This window comes from Pelodiscus sinensis, chromosome 11 (genome assembly GCF_049634645.1).
Source record: "Pelodiscus sinensis isolate JC-2024 chromosome 11, ASM4963464v1, whole genome shotgun sequence".
Lineage (NCBI taxonomy): Eukaryota > Metazoa > Chordata > Testudines > Trionychidae > Pelodiscus > Pelodiscus sinensis.
Window position 1 is genome coordinate 2,142,595 of NC_134721.1, and position 17,264 is coordinate 2,159,858.

At 40.8% G+C, this 17,264-nt stretch overlaps 1 protein-coding gene and 1 long non-coding RNA gene across 21 annotated transcripts in view; one reads left to right on the forward strand and one right to left on the reverse strand.

Moving 5' to 3' along the window:
* FHIT (fragile histidine triad diadenosine triphosphatase) overlaps positions 1-17,264 on the reverse strand; it is a 1,115,730-nt gene that overhangs the window by 813,125 nt on the left and 285,341 nt on the right. For 13 of the 18 annotated variants that reach the window (XM_075938456.1, XM_075938454.1, XM_075938453.1 and 10 more), the window contains one exon: positions 8,539-8,598. The exons of the other annotated variants lie outside the window; for them this stretch is intronic. The gene's annotated coding sequence lies outside the window, so the exon portion shown is untranslated. The remainder of the gene's footprint in view (positions 1-8,538; positions 8,599-17,264) is intronic. 18 annotated transcript variants of the gene reach the window in all.
* Positions 1-17,264, forward strand: part of LOC142830896 (uncharacterized) — a 60,695-nt gene that overhangs the window by 5,763 nt on the left and 37,668 nt on the right. Inside the window, exon 4 of one of the 3 annotated variants that reach the window (XR_012906424.1) lies at positions 8,055-8,186. The exons of the other annotated variants lie outside the window; for them this stretch is intronic. This is a non-coding gene — a long non-coding RNA (uncharacterized LOC142830896). Of the gene's footprint in view, positions 1-8,054; positions 8,187-17,264 lie in introns of those variants that run through there. 3 annotated transcript variants of the gene reach the window in all.

A 17,264-nucleotide genomic window follows, 5' to 3' on the forward strand; every position in this document is an offset into this window, starting at 1 on the left:
TTTGTTTTCTATCATTTTCCGTAACAAAAATCTTTCTACAGCAGAGTAAAAATTAAGTATTCGAATCGTGAAGAGCTTTGAGGTAAAATCTGAATACAATTGACAATAGCAGCATGTAAATACTAGCACTGATATACTCATCTGTCTTTTCCCTTCCTTTTCCCCCAAAGTAACATTACAAACCTGTCTTTCCATGTAGCCTATTATTGGCCATTTAAGCGACCTCAAAGCTCACTGAACTCAAGAATCTTCTCTTACTATTAAGAAATGACTGCACGCATTTACATCAGTGCTACTGGTCTTTGTTACTTTGAATTCATATTACAGGAGAAATACCTGACGGCCAGACCTGAAGCGGACACTGATTGAGATAGCTCCACTATAATCAACCAAGCTACGTTGATTTATAGCAGCTTAGAATCTGATCTTAAGTATTTGTCTTGTCTTCCTTCCTTCCTTCCCTGATCAATTAACGTCAGTTACCAGGATCTCCCAAGCTCTGTAATATCATGCGACGTGAAAGAGAGAATGCTTTTATTTTTCCAATTGATGATGTGTTTCCTATGTAGGTGCTACCTTTCTGGCTTGGTAATATTGAATATTTAAATACCGGCATCTTGAACCTTTCATCAGCAGCTTCAAACCCAGACCAATTTCCCCAACTGTCAATCTCCTACAATGATGTTCTTGGCTCAAATACAAACAGAACATTATGTTTGTCAGCGTACCAAACTGATTTTTGGCTGTCTTTTCCCCATGTCTACTCATTCCATTAACTCATTATCCCTAATTTTTGGGCAAATGACTATCACCATAGCAAAGGATAATAGCAATAATATACAGACTCGCCGCATTTCCTTATGCAGATAATTTTTTTCATAGATAAAGCCATCAAATCTAGTTTTTGTACAAAGCCTCACTTCATCTCAGGAGTCTATCCTTTTTCCTCTCCTTCCTCCCACAATTTCTTTAGCTTCTACACTCCTTTTCAACCATATCAAACACCTTTTCCCAAGTCTAACAAAAGCAGAATTATATTCTTTTCTAATACACTGTTTTCAATGCTCCTCCAACATCTGCTAATTCTCCACCCTTAATAAACGTGCTTAGTCCCTGTATATGGAGTTAGATATATTTAATTTAACTATTTCTTTAAGAAGAATCTAAAAAAAAATTAGCCTGCACAAATTATGTTAAGCTATATATTTACTCAATGATGGTGGAAAATCTTCATCAAAAAATAAATTGAAAGCATCAATTAAGGGTCTGGAGAGCAGATGTAAATGCTTTGAATATTCAGTGTCAACTCCAGGGGTTTCTTCTGCTATCATAGCTAGAATTTCTTATAATAACGTGCTCTCGTTTTCCATTAACATTTGGAACTTTATTTCATTTCATTTCCGTAGTCCTCACAAATGTAATGGACGATGGAAATTTATCCAAGCTTTGCAACTGTCTGTGATGCCCTGCAAAAGTTTCACATTGCTCTTTGGAATTTCTAAATTGTATTAGCAAGGTTGGAGGGATTTATTTATATCCTTTTTGCATCTTTAACTTTTTTGCCAATCACTCTTCACCATTTCCTCTTATGATTTATATCATATACTATAGAGCGCCCTCTAGTTTTTCCCATTCTGGAGAATATTCAATTTACTTCATGCTAATAAACTGCTTAAACTCATTTACAAAACTCATCTTTTTATGCCTTTGATCTAAAATAATAATTTCATTGCTACTCTGGGTAACAGTAATGAAACTGACCAGAATCTTGTTAGTTGTACTCTGTTTTGGTGCCAAATTTAATCATTCACCAAAGAAAGTTTTTCCATTAGCCTTTGGTGAACAAATTGGGTCTTTTACAGTGCTCTTAATATATTTTGATATTCATCACTAGACAAATTAGTATCTGTGTTTTGCAGGCTTTGGATCAATCAGTATACCTGGCAGCCTACGTATTTATTCCTGTTTAATATTTAATTCTTCCCCTATTTCCCTTGTGTTACTGCATGCAACTCTGCAAAGCTTTGTTCCTTTAGATCATCTCCTGGTCTAAATTGTTTTACAATGTTTCATAAGTAGAATATTGCACACAAATTCTATTTATTGTACAATCAGCCCCACACACACTGCATGTTGCACTTCACTGCCTTGGTCAATGTTTAATGCAGATATTTATAAGGCAATAGTTGTTTCCCATTTCCTTTGAATTAATACTGCTTTGCTTAAAAATGTGGGTCACAGATAAAATATTATTTTGAGAAAAGGCTACCAATTTCTTTAACACATAGTTGCATATACAGCCCACTCATTTAAAGTCCATGTCCTTACAGTCTATGTCCTTTGTACATATTCAGTTTGAATTAATGAAAATATAGCTGGCAAGTAAAAAAAAAGTTAGTCATTGTTATTTTTAGCTGTTACATATTGAACGTGGCTAACTGTAGTAATTCAACACTATTATCATACCACCTTCACCCCCCACTAATAACCTTCCAGAGTTGGAAAAGACTAACGTTCATCAGACCAGTCATTCTTCATAGTCTGTAATGAGACCTAGCCTTCAGCAGATGTAGCTCAGGAGCAATTTTTGATAGGGAAAAAGGAAAAGCGGAAGGAGATCTAAACCCATAGAATGTAATATACCTAACTTAAGAACGGCCACACTGCGTCAGACCAAAGATCCATCTAGCCCAGCATCCTGTCGCCCAACAGTGGCCAATGCCAGATGCCCCGGAGGGAGTGAACAGAACAGGGAATCTTCAAGTGATCCCTCTTCTATCACCCATTCCCAGTCTCTGACAGAGGCTACGGACACCATTCCTACCCCTCCTGGCTAATAGCCCCTGAGGGACATCTCCTCCATACATTTATCTAGTGCTTTCCTGAACCCTGTTAATGTCCTGGTCTTCACAACTTCCTCTGGCAATTTCCACAGACTGACTGTGAGCTGCATGAAGAAAAGCTTCCTTTTGTTCATTTAAAACCTGCTGCCTATTCATTTCATTTGGTGACCTCTAGATCTTATGTTAGGGGAACAAGTAAATAACTTTTCCTTATTCAATTTTTCTACACCAGTCATGATTTTATAGACCTCTATCATATGCCCCCTTAGTCTCCTCTTTTAATCTCTCTTCATATGGGACCAGTTCCAAACCCCTAATCATTTCTGTTGCCCTGTTCTGAGCCTTTTCCAATGCCAATATATCTTTTTTTGAGATGAGGCGACCACATCTGCACACCATATTCTGTAATATCTTGCTCTTTGTAGAGAGAAAATGGTTTTGTCCTATGAGAAAAAAGTTATTCCCATGTTTGTTTTAATAGGTCTTTTGGTGCTACAAGATTCCTGACAACAACACACACACATATGTATATATTTATTTAAGGGTGGTTTATCGTCTACATTTTTGGGACACCATGTTTATTATAAATTAGATTGTGTCTCTTGAATAATGAATTGTAATCACCTATAAAACTCTTAATTAGATTTGTTTAAGTTCTTAAAAAAAATGGGGGAAGTGTAGCATTAAAAAAATCCAAGCGAGCTGCCTTAGCTACAACACAAGCCAAATCAGTTATGGTATTAATAATTCAATGTTGGTAGAAAACTGCACTATTATGACTGATTTATACAGGCTGAAGTAGGCATGTGTTATGCTACAGGTGGGTGTGAGGTCACAAGAAACCACAGTTTTCCCAGAAGTACAGAGTCAAAAAGGTCATTTGTGGTAAAGGATCTTTTGGATTAGTCTTTTAAATCAATGCATGAATTAAAGGCAATTTACATATAAATGGGCTAATACTCTGGCTTTGAAATTAAATGAATTTTTAAAAGACTTAAGGAACAGCAGAAAAGGTCAGTGAGGTATTAAGTGTACATAATGTGATTTTTTTTAGTAATTGCTCGTTGTGGAAACTATATATTTCTGGTTCACGTCGGTTTATTAATATTTTGTGTTCCCAATTAGTTCTGTCAAAAACATACAGCTAGCTATGAGTAAGCAATATGGAAAAGCAATCCCACATGAAAGGAGTAGCAGAACTGAGGAACCAGGGAGGAGATCTTCTGACTGCAGGCATTTTGAAAATTGACCTTGGTTTGCACCCTATGTTGCTAAAAAGTAACATCGTATTATGTGGTAATCAGGTGATCTGCTTTGGCATTTATTTTAGGTTCTGAAGGGACACAAGAAAATTCTCTCCCGGCCTCTACTAGGGCCAGATGGTCTCCCCATTTCCACCCATATAAATTAAAATAGTCTCCACTGGCATCTATGGCCCAGATCCTGTACTGTGATTTGTTTGGGTACGACAGTCCAGTTACAGCAGCCCATGTGGGTCATAATAAAGGACCGTGAATATGGCGAAGTAGCAACATAACAGAAATGTGAGGGATGATTCGTACCCATTGCCTATGGAAAAGCACCAGTATAAAGGCCAAGGGATAGGGTGGGAGGAAGGGATATCACAAGTTTACTGTGCATGATTGTTCTAGGATTCTGTTTCCTTTTAAAAGATTTTCTTTGACAGAGCACAGAATGCCTTGATACTATCCACTGTTGCCATTCATAGATGGCTGCTGATGCCTAAACCGTTACTTTCTTGCCACCTGGTGTTCTACTGGGGCTCTTCGCTTGACAGAGAAGGGAACATTGGCCACGAGGGGTCCAACCTGGTGCACTAAAGCTTATGTTCTACCCATTGATTACTGACTCCTTTTTAAAGAACAAACCCATAGAATTAAATTATTATATAGCACATGGTCCTGGGGTTCCTAGGGAGGGCCAGGGCATAGTGCATGAGGAAGTTAATACAGTGAAAGACAACTGGGTTAACAACTCATATCTCTACTGAAGCACCGTGTCAGTTCGTTCTGCTCACCAGACATTCACTTCCCATGGCTTTAATGTAACAAATCAACCACTGCAATAACTCACTCTCAATTCTGATGTCACTTTGATAGCTGGACTTCCAATCCATCTGTACTGCCCATGTCCATACAATTAACCTGAGCATGTCTAATATTGGGCCACCTAACTTACTTTCACCGGTGGGTTTCCAAAACAAGGAGTGGGCATTCCAAAATAAGATAAACGTGTATCTCTTCTCCAACAGTAGCCTTAGTTTGCACCTGTACAGAGTGAAGTGGAGGAGACTTATAGATGACCTATGCTCCACTCGGAGTACAAGGGTTTAAGAGAAGAAGTAGTGCACTGGCATTTCGCAAGCCACAAGAAAGGTATCAATAGCCAGCTCAAAATATATTAACTCACTAAACAACAATATAAGAATTCAACTATTTAACTAAAGGATCCATTAGCAGAAAACCAATAGTGGAGGTAGGATACTATGAAGCATCATAAAAATGCCTTCCGGCATTTAATAAGCACAAAACCAGTATGTTTCTATAGATATATTATATAGTAACTTCTACAAAACTCTATAGTTAAAATAGCAAATTGTAACTTTTCTATAGCTTTTTAAAACTACACTACACAATTCGGTAGCGAGTATCTACCTAGTATGTTGTGCATGATGGTTAAACAATTATAGAAAGACTCTTGATTAAATTTCACATGGTATTTGTTAATCAGGAAATGCACAAATAATTCTCTATACATTTAACCCTTCTTATTCAGCTATTTTAAAGAGGAAACACTGAATTTATACAGTAATCAGTACATTGCTCCCATGTCCCCCTCTCTGTGGAGCAAGGTAACGTACGTGTACTGAGGATGATGGATGAGCACTAGAGACCACATTAAAAACAAAAAACAAACAAAAAAAAGCAAGTCATGAAGATACAGTAAGAGAGTCACAGAAGATTTCACGAAAAAGACTTCAAGAGGCCATTGAGTCTAACCCCTTGCCCAAAAGCAGGAAAAACCCCAACTCAGAATGGCTGGGCTAAAGCAGATCAATCGCCACATTGTATGTATTCTAAATCTCTACAAGCTCTACTCTCATAGGTTAAGTTTAGACTACAGGCTTTTGTAGACAGATACTGTCGACAAAGCCTCTGTCGACAAAGAGCATCTAGACTACAGCCAGTTCTGTCAACAAAGCAAGCCGCTTTTTCGACAGAGTCTAGACACTTTTTTTGAAAAAGCACAGGGTGGATGCAATAGCACCTTTTGTCGACAGAACTCTGTTGACAAAAGGTGTTATTCCTTGTAGAATGAGGTTTACCGCCGTCAACAAAACTGCCGCGTTCTGTCGACTTACTGTCAACAGAACATGGCGATAGCGTAGACGCAGGTATAGTTTTGTTGACAAGAGTCCACTTTTATCGACAAAACCCTGTAGTCTAGACACACCCACAGGGAGAAAGGTGAGAATGAAGCTACTGATCAGAAGTGACAAGAACAGAAAGAACACGGTGTCAGGCCAAAATTTACTACAAAGGCACCAAAATAGAAAGATACATTTACATAAATAAAAATTACCTCAGAACTATGTAACCTCAACATGATCTCAGATGTCCAGATACTCAAAAATCAGCCCACTTCTTTTCTGACCCGCCAGTTAGGCGACTCACTTTAGGAACATATGTTTGGAAATTTTGTCCTTTGGATCTATGCATAAAAATAGGTTTAAAAAAATCTAGGATGCATAAATAGGAATATAAAAATCTACAGTATATCACAGGACTCTGTACAGGGCTGTGTATGAGACCTTTGCCACATACACAGAGTAACGTGCACAATCCTGACTACCACTGTATTGAAAGGACAGCATAGAAATGGAGACGACCAAGAGAGGTCAGCCAGAATTATGCAGGCCCTGGAGAATCTGGGATAGTAAAAAAAGTTAGAGAAACTAGATCTGTTCTTTGGAAAATAAATTAACAGGGGATCACACCAAAGCATTCAGAATTCTGAAGGGAAAAAAAATTATACACTCTGCAAGGTTCTAAGCTCATGTCAAATAAAAGAACAAAGGGCACGAACTTAAGCTAAAGAAAGGTCACGCACTAAAAGAATTTACGCAGAAATGCTTTACACAGCAAATAGCGACAATAGAAAATAAACCACCTACAGCCGTCTTTGGAACAACTGATATAAACTTTACAAAGGCGACAGGTGGCCGAAGGACAGAATCGTTGTGCAGAGAGGACTGGCCTTTTGGAAAATGGGTTTTGTGCTAGGGTGGGGAGTAAGTCGCTTATATTATTTTCCTATATACCGTCTGTTACCTCAGGCAATATGTGGCTAGCATGACGACAATACAAAAAAGTATCTGAACCAAACTAATATAATAGAAAGTGGGCGTATTTCCAGTAGGGTCTTGTGGGAATCTGTCCTTGGCCATATGTTAGTCAGTATTTTTATTGACGACAGGTCAAGAAAACAATCACTAATGAAGTTTGCAGAGGAATTTGAGGAGTAGTAACTGAGTCAGAGATCCAGATCCCGCATAAATTGGGCACAAGCCAACAATTAGGGATGATAAAATGAGGTTAATTGGCTATCTGTGTAACTGCTGAAAAATTTCAGCAGTTAAATGCACCCACAGTGTGAGGTAACCACCACCTCCCCATGAGCCTGTGCACACCGCAAGCCAGCTTAAAGCCAGCTCCCCACATGTACCAGCTCCCGGTGCTCCTACCTGCCACCCCAGATACAGAGGCAGCAGCACGGGACGGCAGTTGGCTCTCCTGGAACCAGTGCGTGCCAGGAACCGGGTCCCCATACGTACTGGCTCTCACCTGCCACCCCACACCTTGGGAGCTGCATGTAACTATTTGGGAAACTGATAAGCTCATGCTTCAAGAGGAGTAGCAACAGTCGGCTTTTACAACTTTGTATTTGGCACTGGCGCAACTGCTGCTGGAATACTGGGTCCAATTCTGGTGCCCCCAATTCATGAAGAAAGATGAAAAATTGGACAGTGTTTAGAGAAGGGCCGCAAAAATGACTAAGGGATTTGAAAACAGATCTCAGTGGTAAACTCAAGAAGCTCAATCTATTTAGGTTAACCAAGAACAGGTGTAATCACAGTCTGTAAGTATCTACACAGGGAGTAACTATTTAATAATTGGTTTTTCTTTCTAGCTGAGAACGGGCTAACATGATGGACTGGCAGGAAGTTGAATCTATACAAACAGAGACATAAAAAAGGCATACATTTTTGACAGTTATCTGCCCCCCAAAAGGCAAGTAACTCCAAATTATTTCTGAAGCTGTATTCGTAACCACTGGATAGCCCTGCTCACAACCCTCTCAGCCTTTTACACGTTTGACATCTACGTACAGCCTACATGCTTTGAGCCATCTAGTTAGATTACAGCATCATCTGTTAAGCAAGAGGATGGGAGGGGAGCGGTTTAAAGAGAAATATTAAGAAAATGCTCAAGGGGGTTGTGTCCGTGATAGCTCATGATGCCATCTCTAGTCGCTGTTTCACGCTCCAGTGTGTTTCATTCAATAGAAAACTGAAAAGTCGCAAGACAAACAGTAAACACATGACCTAAAAATATTCACACGGGTGTGGAATCAGAGTGGAATCTACAGTTATACAGGGAACGCCACCTCTGACCTTAACGAAGGCTTCGTCTCTTCTTCAAATGCCTTGTCTAGCCCACCTCTTCCGGGATACCTGTAAGAATGCATTAAAAAACATGGTGGGTGAGGGGCCAGCTGAGGAGAGCTGACACTCGATACGTTTTTAAAATGCAAGCATAGAAAAGTATCAAATGGATCTTCCTCAGATCCTTCATTTGGCCCGAGAACATTCATTTGCACTTTTGGGGGGAGGGGACATTTCAAATATTCCCTGAGAGGCGCAAAGAAACTGACCCTGTCAAAGGGATCTTACTCCACAAGAAATCCCATTGACATCAGTGGGGTGAGCCAAACTGGCCTTCAGATTGTCAACTCTCTGGGGCAGAGACACTTTCTTTATGTGTGTCTGCATAGCATCTAGGAGCATGGGAGCCTGATCCAATTAGGTGCTTCTGGATGCAATACCAATGTGAACTAAATCCTGTTAACACCACCTGCCTTGATTAAGAGGGATAAATAAGCATTGAATCAACAGTTCACTATTGTCTTTGTTCAAAGAGTTTCTGCTAATAAGTTACTCTTGGGTTACTATCATTCAATCATGCTGCTAATGGGAAAGCTTCCTCAGTAATTGGTCCATTTTAGACAGCAGAAATGGTTTGGGAATCATTAATGATTTGTGGTGACTTTCCCTGTAAGGATGACAATGCATTAGTTTACCAGATGCCAGATCAGGCCATGGGCCATTAACGAGAAGGCGTTCTCTGAACACTTTCAGAACAAATACCAGCTGGTTTATTTTCAGCACGCAGACATAATCAGACGCATCTCACATCCGATTCACTACAATGCTGTCAGAGACATTATAAATTAAAGGCTGCAAATGCTCATTACCATTTCTTCGTGTAAAAAGCAGCACATCATCTCACAGAGATCCAAAACATCAAGTGTATCGTTTTAAAGGGGCTTGATAAAGTTAGACAATTTATATTTCACAACATTCATAAACAAGCCTTTTAACTGTACAACTATTCCAAATATCCTTTATCGATATTCTGTCCTACTATAGCATTTGGACCAGCAAATTTCTTTCCTGGCACAAATTTTTTGATGGCCAAGGAAGATGAAGAATGCAGTTGAAATGTATTTGTAAATGTGGGCTGCTGCATTCCAAATCACCACAGTCGCCAAAACAAAACAAAAAAAGTTAAAAAAAACCCCAAAAGACAACTCATGCCTGATTGCAAGGCACTGTCCGGTGCATGGCACTGGTGAATAGGACTACACCCAACAGGTCTTGGCAATCAACTGACTCATTTTTAAGTGGCGCCAGCATCACTCGCGTATCTGCAAAATACATTTTAGCCAAGTGAAATAATCTCTCCAGGTCTGCTGCATGGAGAGATTGGTCACACTAATCCAGGCCAGGTCTAATTGAAAAAACAGAACATAAAAACAGACTGGGGCTGCGGGTGGGGAAGAGCGGAGAATTCTTCCATAAACATGGTCTTTTGCTGATTTATTTTATTTTGCTGTTCCAACTTCCAGATTAGCCTTCCCCCAGATTTAACAAATTAACTCCTCCAAAAAGCGCAGACCTGAGAAACATTGGCTGCTTGAAGTATTCAAAATATGATGACTATTGTCAGTGGCATGTGTGAAAGAACACAAGTTAATTCAGCGAAAGCACTGGCTTTGCATTTAAAGTGCGTTTCATTATTAACATGGGTCTGAGATGTGCCCTCTGAATTCTCTTCTACTTATCAAATGATTAGCAGCCGAGGTTTAAAGGAGCCTGCAAGAGAATGTTCAAATGACTATTGTACCTCTTTTGCTTCTTTATCATGCATTCAAGTCTGAAGGAGATGCGTGGTGGGTTTCATTTCTTTTTACTGTATATAACACACTGGTTTTGCTGACAAATACTAGAAGGGGTTCCTTATACCTAATTGAAATCATAGCATGGATAAGAACGGTTACTAACTTGTAACTGTTGTTCTTCGAGATGTGTTGCTCATGTCCATTCGAAGTAGGTGTGCGCGCCGCGTGCACCACATCTTCCGGAGCATTTTCCCTAGCTGTACCCGTAGCGCCTCATCTGACCTTCCTTCCAAAGGTGGTTTCTCCTTTTCACCTGTCTCAGGAGATTTATCTTCCGGTGTTCTTCCCTAAACCACACATCTCCCCTAAGGAGCGTGTTCTACACTCCCTGGATGCCAACTGAGCGCTGGTTTTGTATATTGACTGAACCAAGCCCTTCCGTAAATCCCAACAATTGTTTGTTGCATTTGGGGATAAGGGGAAAGGTTCACCTATTTCTACGCAAAGGTTATCAAGATGGGTGGCGCAATGTATAGCGAAGTGTTATCAACTGGCTGGTAAAACCCCACCCAGGGTGAAGGCACAATCTACCAGGGCGCAGGCGTCCTCGGTAGCCTTTGGTGCCCAGGTACCTATCACAAAAATTTGCAGGGCAGCCACCTGGTCTTCCCTTCACACATTTGCAACACATTATGTGCTACCTCAGCAGGCCAGGGAGGATGCGTTCTGCAGTCCTCGAATGTGTGATGTAAATATATAGATCTGGTTGTCTTTGTTCTGGGTTGGTGACTTGTCACTGTTTAATTGTTCAAATAAATCTGTTTATTGTTCACCTTCCTTTATGACTCTGGTGCTATGACTGTTCCGATCCCTCCTCCATGGGGGTAGCTTGGTAGTCACCTACTTCGAATGGACATGAGCAACCACTCGAAGAAGAAAAGAACGGTTACTTTCCTGTAACTGTTGCTCTTCGAGATGTGTTGCTCATGTCCATTTGACTCCCACCCTACCTCCCCTTCGTCGGAGTATCCGGCAAGAAGGAACTGAGGCGGGGCAGCACCGGCAGGGGTACTTATGCCCCATCATGGCAGCGCCACTCCAGAGGGCGCCCCGCCGGTGCTATGGGTACCGCTAGGGAAAACGCTCCGGAAGACGTGGTGCACACGGTGCGCACACCTACTTCGAACGGACATGAGCAACCACTCGAAGAAAATATGTAACAAAAAAAATAAATTTCCTTCAGTGGTTATTTTGCGGAAATGGTAATACTTAATAAAGTCAAAAGTAGTAAACAGTTCCCCCACCCCCTCAATTTCTAATATTAGTCTCTTCACTTTCCTAACATTGTCATTTCAATAGTTCTCCGATCACTAGGGTATTCCAGGCTAGACAAGACAAGCAAAATTCATAGAAAACTTGCAGGCCTTCCTTATCCATCATAAAGAAGCAGAAGAATCACTAACCCATTTTTTCCCTTGTCAGGTCACTTACGAGATAAACAGGAAGCTGTCCTTTTTTAACACAACAGACGATCCTTCAATTAAAAAAATAGTGGTATTCCCCCAAAAAGCATTAAGTTAAAGAACATAAGAACGGCTGTACTGGGTCAGACCAAAGGTCCTTCTAGCCCAGTATCCTGTCGGCCGACAGTGGCCAGCACCAGGTGCCCCAGAAAGGGTGGACTGAAGACAATGATCAAGCGATTTATCTTCTGCCATCTCTCTCCAGCATCTGACAAACAGAGGCCAAGGACACCATTTTATCCCCTGGCTAATAGCCTTTTATGGACCTAACCTCCATGAAATTATCTAGCTTCTCTTTAAACTCTATTATAGTCCTAGCCTTCACAGCCTCCTCTGGCAAGGAGTTGCACAGGTTGACTAGGCGCTGTGTGAAGAAGAACTTTCTTTTATTAGTTTTAAACCTGCTACCCATTAATTTCATTTGGTGTCCTCTAGTTCTTCTATTTAGGGAACTAATAAATAACTTTCCTTTATTACCCTCTCCACACCACTCATGATTTTATAGACCTCTATCATATCCCCCCTCACTCTCCTCTTTTCTAAACTGAAAAGTCCCAGTCGTTTTAACCTCTCTTCATATGGGACCCGTTCCAAACCCCTAATCATTTTAGTTGCCCTTTTCTGAACCCTTTCCAAGGCCAAAATATCTTTTTTGAGGTGAGGAGACCACACCTGTACACAGTATTCAAGATGTGGGCGTACCATCATTTTATACGGGGCAGAAAGATATTCTGGGTCTTATTTACTATCCCTTTCTTAATTCCTATCATCCTATTTGCCTTTTTGACCGCCGCTGCACTCTGTGTGGAAGTTTTCTGGGAACTATCCACAATAACTCCAAGATCTCTTTCCTGATTTGTCATAGCCAAATTAGCCCCCATCATACTGGAAAAAATAACCCCAACTATACGTACAATGTGCATTACTTTACATTATCCACATTAATGGAACCAATGTTTCTAAAGCTTGTTGCAGGAAAAAAAGGGGGTAACTAACAATTGCTGTATATATGAACATTACAGTGAATACTATAGACTATTACTGCACTAATCCATGCATGCACAGTAATTGCTAATGCCTCATTCCTCTGCTCAAAATATACACATTTTAAACCAAAGAATGGCCACACTGGGTCAGACCAAAGGTCCATCTAGCCCAGTATCCTGTCTTCTGACAGGGCCAATGCCAGGTGTCCCAGAGGGAGTGAACAGCGCAGGGAATCATCCAGTGATACCTCTTCTCTCATCCATTTCCAACCCATCCTAGCTAATAGCCAGGGCTCACCAAGCAGTGGCGAGCCCCGCTCACCAGCCGTGCAGTTCTGCACTCTGCGCATGCGCAGATCGCTCTGCACCGGCTCTTCTGGGTTGTAATCTACTCGCCATAGGCGAGTAGATTACATTATTTGTCGAGCCCTGCTAATAGCCATTGATGAACCAAATCTCCATGAATTCATCTAGCTCTTTTTTGAACCCTGTTAAAATCCTAGCCTTCATCATATCCTCTGGCAAGGAGTTCCACAGGTGGACTGTGCACTGTATGAAGAAAAAACTTCCTTTTGTCGGTTTTAAACCTGCTACCTATTAATTTCATTTGGTGGCCCCTAGTTCTCAGGTTAATGTACATAACTTTTCCTTATTCACTTTTTCTACACCGGGCATGATTTTATAGACCTCTATCATATCCCCACTTAGTATCCTCTTTTCTAAGATGAAAAGTCCCAGTCTTTTTAATCTCTCCTCACATGGGATCCGTTCCAAATCCCTAATCATTTTTGTTGCCTTTTTCTGAATCTCAATCCAAAAGGGTCAAGGCCCCAGGGTGTTAGGTGCTGTACAATCAAGCCCTACAGTTACATGGCCTTCGTATCCAGCATAGTGCAACTGGCAAATGAAGGATTAATGGGGTGGGGAAAAGCACACAATAAAAATAAGCACGTGTTGAAGAGTTGGCAGTAATTTGATACAGGATTAATTGTAGGAAAGATTGTGGTGCTGGTTTGTAAAGTGGTCAGGGTCAAAAGTGACTTGGATTGGAGGTGAAAAAGCGGATGTCTCATACAGTGTTCTCACAGGATTTGGCATGTCAGATTTCTCATGATGGAAACTAAACAACTTCCAATAATACGTTAGCCCATCTCCGAACCAGGCCTGTAGTAATGCGGTTTCCAATATAGTTCAAGGATTCCTCATAGAAAAAACTCTTCAGTTACTTAATATTAAACATGCTCAAAGCAAGCAGTATGACTAGGAAGGCATCTTTAGAATCATTAGCAATTTATCAGTATTGTTGAGAATTTTCTTCATCGAGAACCCTCTTCATCTACACTTATTTAGCCCGCTGCCCGATTGTTTTTTTAAACTATATAAGAATCACATGGTTAAAACACAAGTGGAAGACTACAGAACACACACCTATGCAGAGAGCCTTTACCAACGGGGTCTTTTGCCATTCCCCAAGGCAAAGGAAGGATAGAAATGTGTTTTCCCTGGGAACCCAGGGAACATAGTAGTTTGTCACCTTTTGCTACTATAAACCCCTTGTGTACTGTGCCCACTACAAGCCTTCATTACATTTGTCTCAGAAAAGATCTTTGGATTTTGACAAACCCAGTTTAACACTAAGCCCTGGTCTCCACTAGGGAGTTACTTCAAAATAATAAAATGGAGCAGCCACAATACCAAGCCCGTTATTTCAAAATAACCGACCGGTTATTCTGAAATCTGTACTCCTGTGCTCTTCGGGGAATAACGTTTATTGCGAAAGAGTTATTTCGAAACAGTGGTAGTGTGGACACTTTGCTGCTGCTGCTTCAAAATAACGACTCCCCAGAGTTATTTGAAGTTATTTCTCCCCAGTGCTTCCTGCAGCTCTAAGTCGAGGTAGCAAGTCCACAATAATGGAGCCTGCCGTGGACTGATTTCGAGGCTCCCCTCAAGTGGGGACACGCAATTTCGATTGTTAATTCGGGAGCTATTTCAAATGTAATAATCTTGAAGTAATTCCCTAGTGTAGACATGCCCAAAATGAGTTGTGCTGGCTCAGACAGCTAGGAAAATTAGTCAGATTTTGTATGTAATTTATTCTTGACATACATGAGGCTACAATATGGGCATGGATGTCCTGACACAGAGGCCTAGCCACCAACAACTATGTGCAGTGACTGATATAGCCTTCTTAATCACATCCCATTAGTGGCTTCCAGTGAGATGCACCAAGAGCTGTTCACAACCTTATCCATAGAAACAATCAGTTCAGAAAAACCACTGCGGCATAATCTCCGTGGATCGAGGCCAACAATCTCATTCAACAATTTACATTTCACTCCCTGGGTGCAGAGGACAGAGTATTAGCTCTAGGCAAAACGCGCAGGAAGTTGTAGGTTAGCATTTCCTTTTGCCTTTCAAGTCAGCAAGCTATTCATCTCCACTCGGCGAAAACAACTGGAAGATACACAGACGCGTTTGGCTTCATTACGTCAGCTCTTCAAGCGATCCCGTGAAGTTAGAAGTTTACAGGCCTGATCACTCTGGGAGCCATTATCTCCAAATGCATTTGAATGGTAGAGACTAAATTTGAGCTGCCTGGGGACATTCTCAATGTGTCCAAATTTCAAGTTTAGAATTCATACTGCCACCTCAGCTGCATAATTCAGCTTGCCGGAGGACAAAATTAGACTGATAGAGGTTCAGGTGATGCAGCAGGCCCCCGGCAGAATTGCAGGGAAGGAGCAGAGAAAGAGATATCATCATTTGGGAGACATTTTTCCTGTCGGTGTTTATGAACATTAATACCATTGCACAACAGAAGACGACTAAACTATAGCATCATGTTTTTACCAAGAGCAGCAGAGAAGAGAGGGAGAAGTTTGGAACAGAGCAGCAAAGCAAGCTCTCTTCAGAAACTGTGTCATTCATCTGTGTAGCCCATTAACCAAGGCAGAGCCTGTTTACTTCATATATCAGCTGCACTTGTCATCGGATTAAAGTATTTTGGCAAAAGATAGAGAGAAACAAGATCTACCACAGATGACGGAATTACCCAGCTGCATCTGATGGGGATGGAGATCTGCAGCCTATTCTCTTCTTCAGGGAAGGGATTCTACATGCTTTCCTAGGGACCTAACGCAGTTCTGCATTACTAGCTCTGTTCTAAGCCTCTAATTTTTCTCTGGTACAGCTTGATGCATGAAATGATTGGGTCATCTGAAGAGACCAAGATAGAAGCTCAGATATGCAGAGGGCCCTCTGTTGCACTTGGTGGTTCTTTCTTTCCTAAATGTTTTCAAACTGTTTTGCTGTAACACACGCGCTCCCACCAGGATTTTGTTCCCTTTTCTTTGTCTGTTGCTATCAGCTCCCAGTGACTGTCCAGCCGACAGAACCGTATATTCCAATGAAAAATGTAGTTATGTCAGCAGGAGTTCTAGTAACTCTCTCCTTCACAGAACTCTACCTTTAGCTGGAGAAAGAAAACAATTTGTCCTTAAGTAGATCTGAATGAAAATTTTGCTACAGAAAGTTATCATGTCTAGAAATTCCAGTCGGCCAACACCAACATAATCCTGTAGCACCCTTCCAGAAATGAAAGGTTTCAATTTTTCATTCTGAAGCAACCGTTTCCAATTTTATTTTATTTTTTTATATTATCGGTTACCAAAAAACCCCTTAAAATAACCAATATCTTGCAGCACCTTAGAGACTAACCAAAAATGAAGACGATATCATGAGTATTTGCGGGCACAACACACTTCTGCCCATGAAAGCTCATGATGCCATCTACATTTCTTGTTAGTCTTGCAGCAATTTAGAGACTATTAGATACGTTTTACATTTTTTCAGTTAGACTAACATGGCTATCCCTCTGAAACTTCAAAATATTAGAATACCAACAACTTCCAAACCAGATATCAGTTACAATACCAATATGCAATGCCACCTACTGAATACATGATCATTTCTACCCTGGGAAACATTGATTCTGGGAAAGATTTGAGTGACAGTGTGGGACAATTGGCTGAACATGAGATCAGCATGATGCTGTGGCCAAAACAGGAAATGAGATCCACGGATGCATAAACAGGGGAATCTTGAATACGACTAGATAAGTTATTTTACTTCTCTGCTTGGCCCTTGCGCACCACAGATGGAATACTGTATCCACTTCTGGTACACAAGTCCTGAAGGATCCTGAGAAATTGGAGAGGGTTCAGAGAAGAGCCATGGGAATGATAAAACAATTGGAAAACCTGCCTTGCAGCCCTAAGCTAACGAGGCTGAGCTCTTTCAGTCTAATACTGAGAAAGTCAAGAGGTAACTTGTTCACAGTCTAAGGATCATCGTGACGAACACATATTTAATAATGGGCTCTTCAATCCAGCCGACACAGGACTAACACAATCCAGCAGCTAGAAACT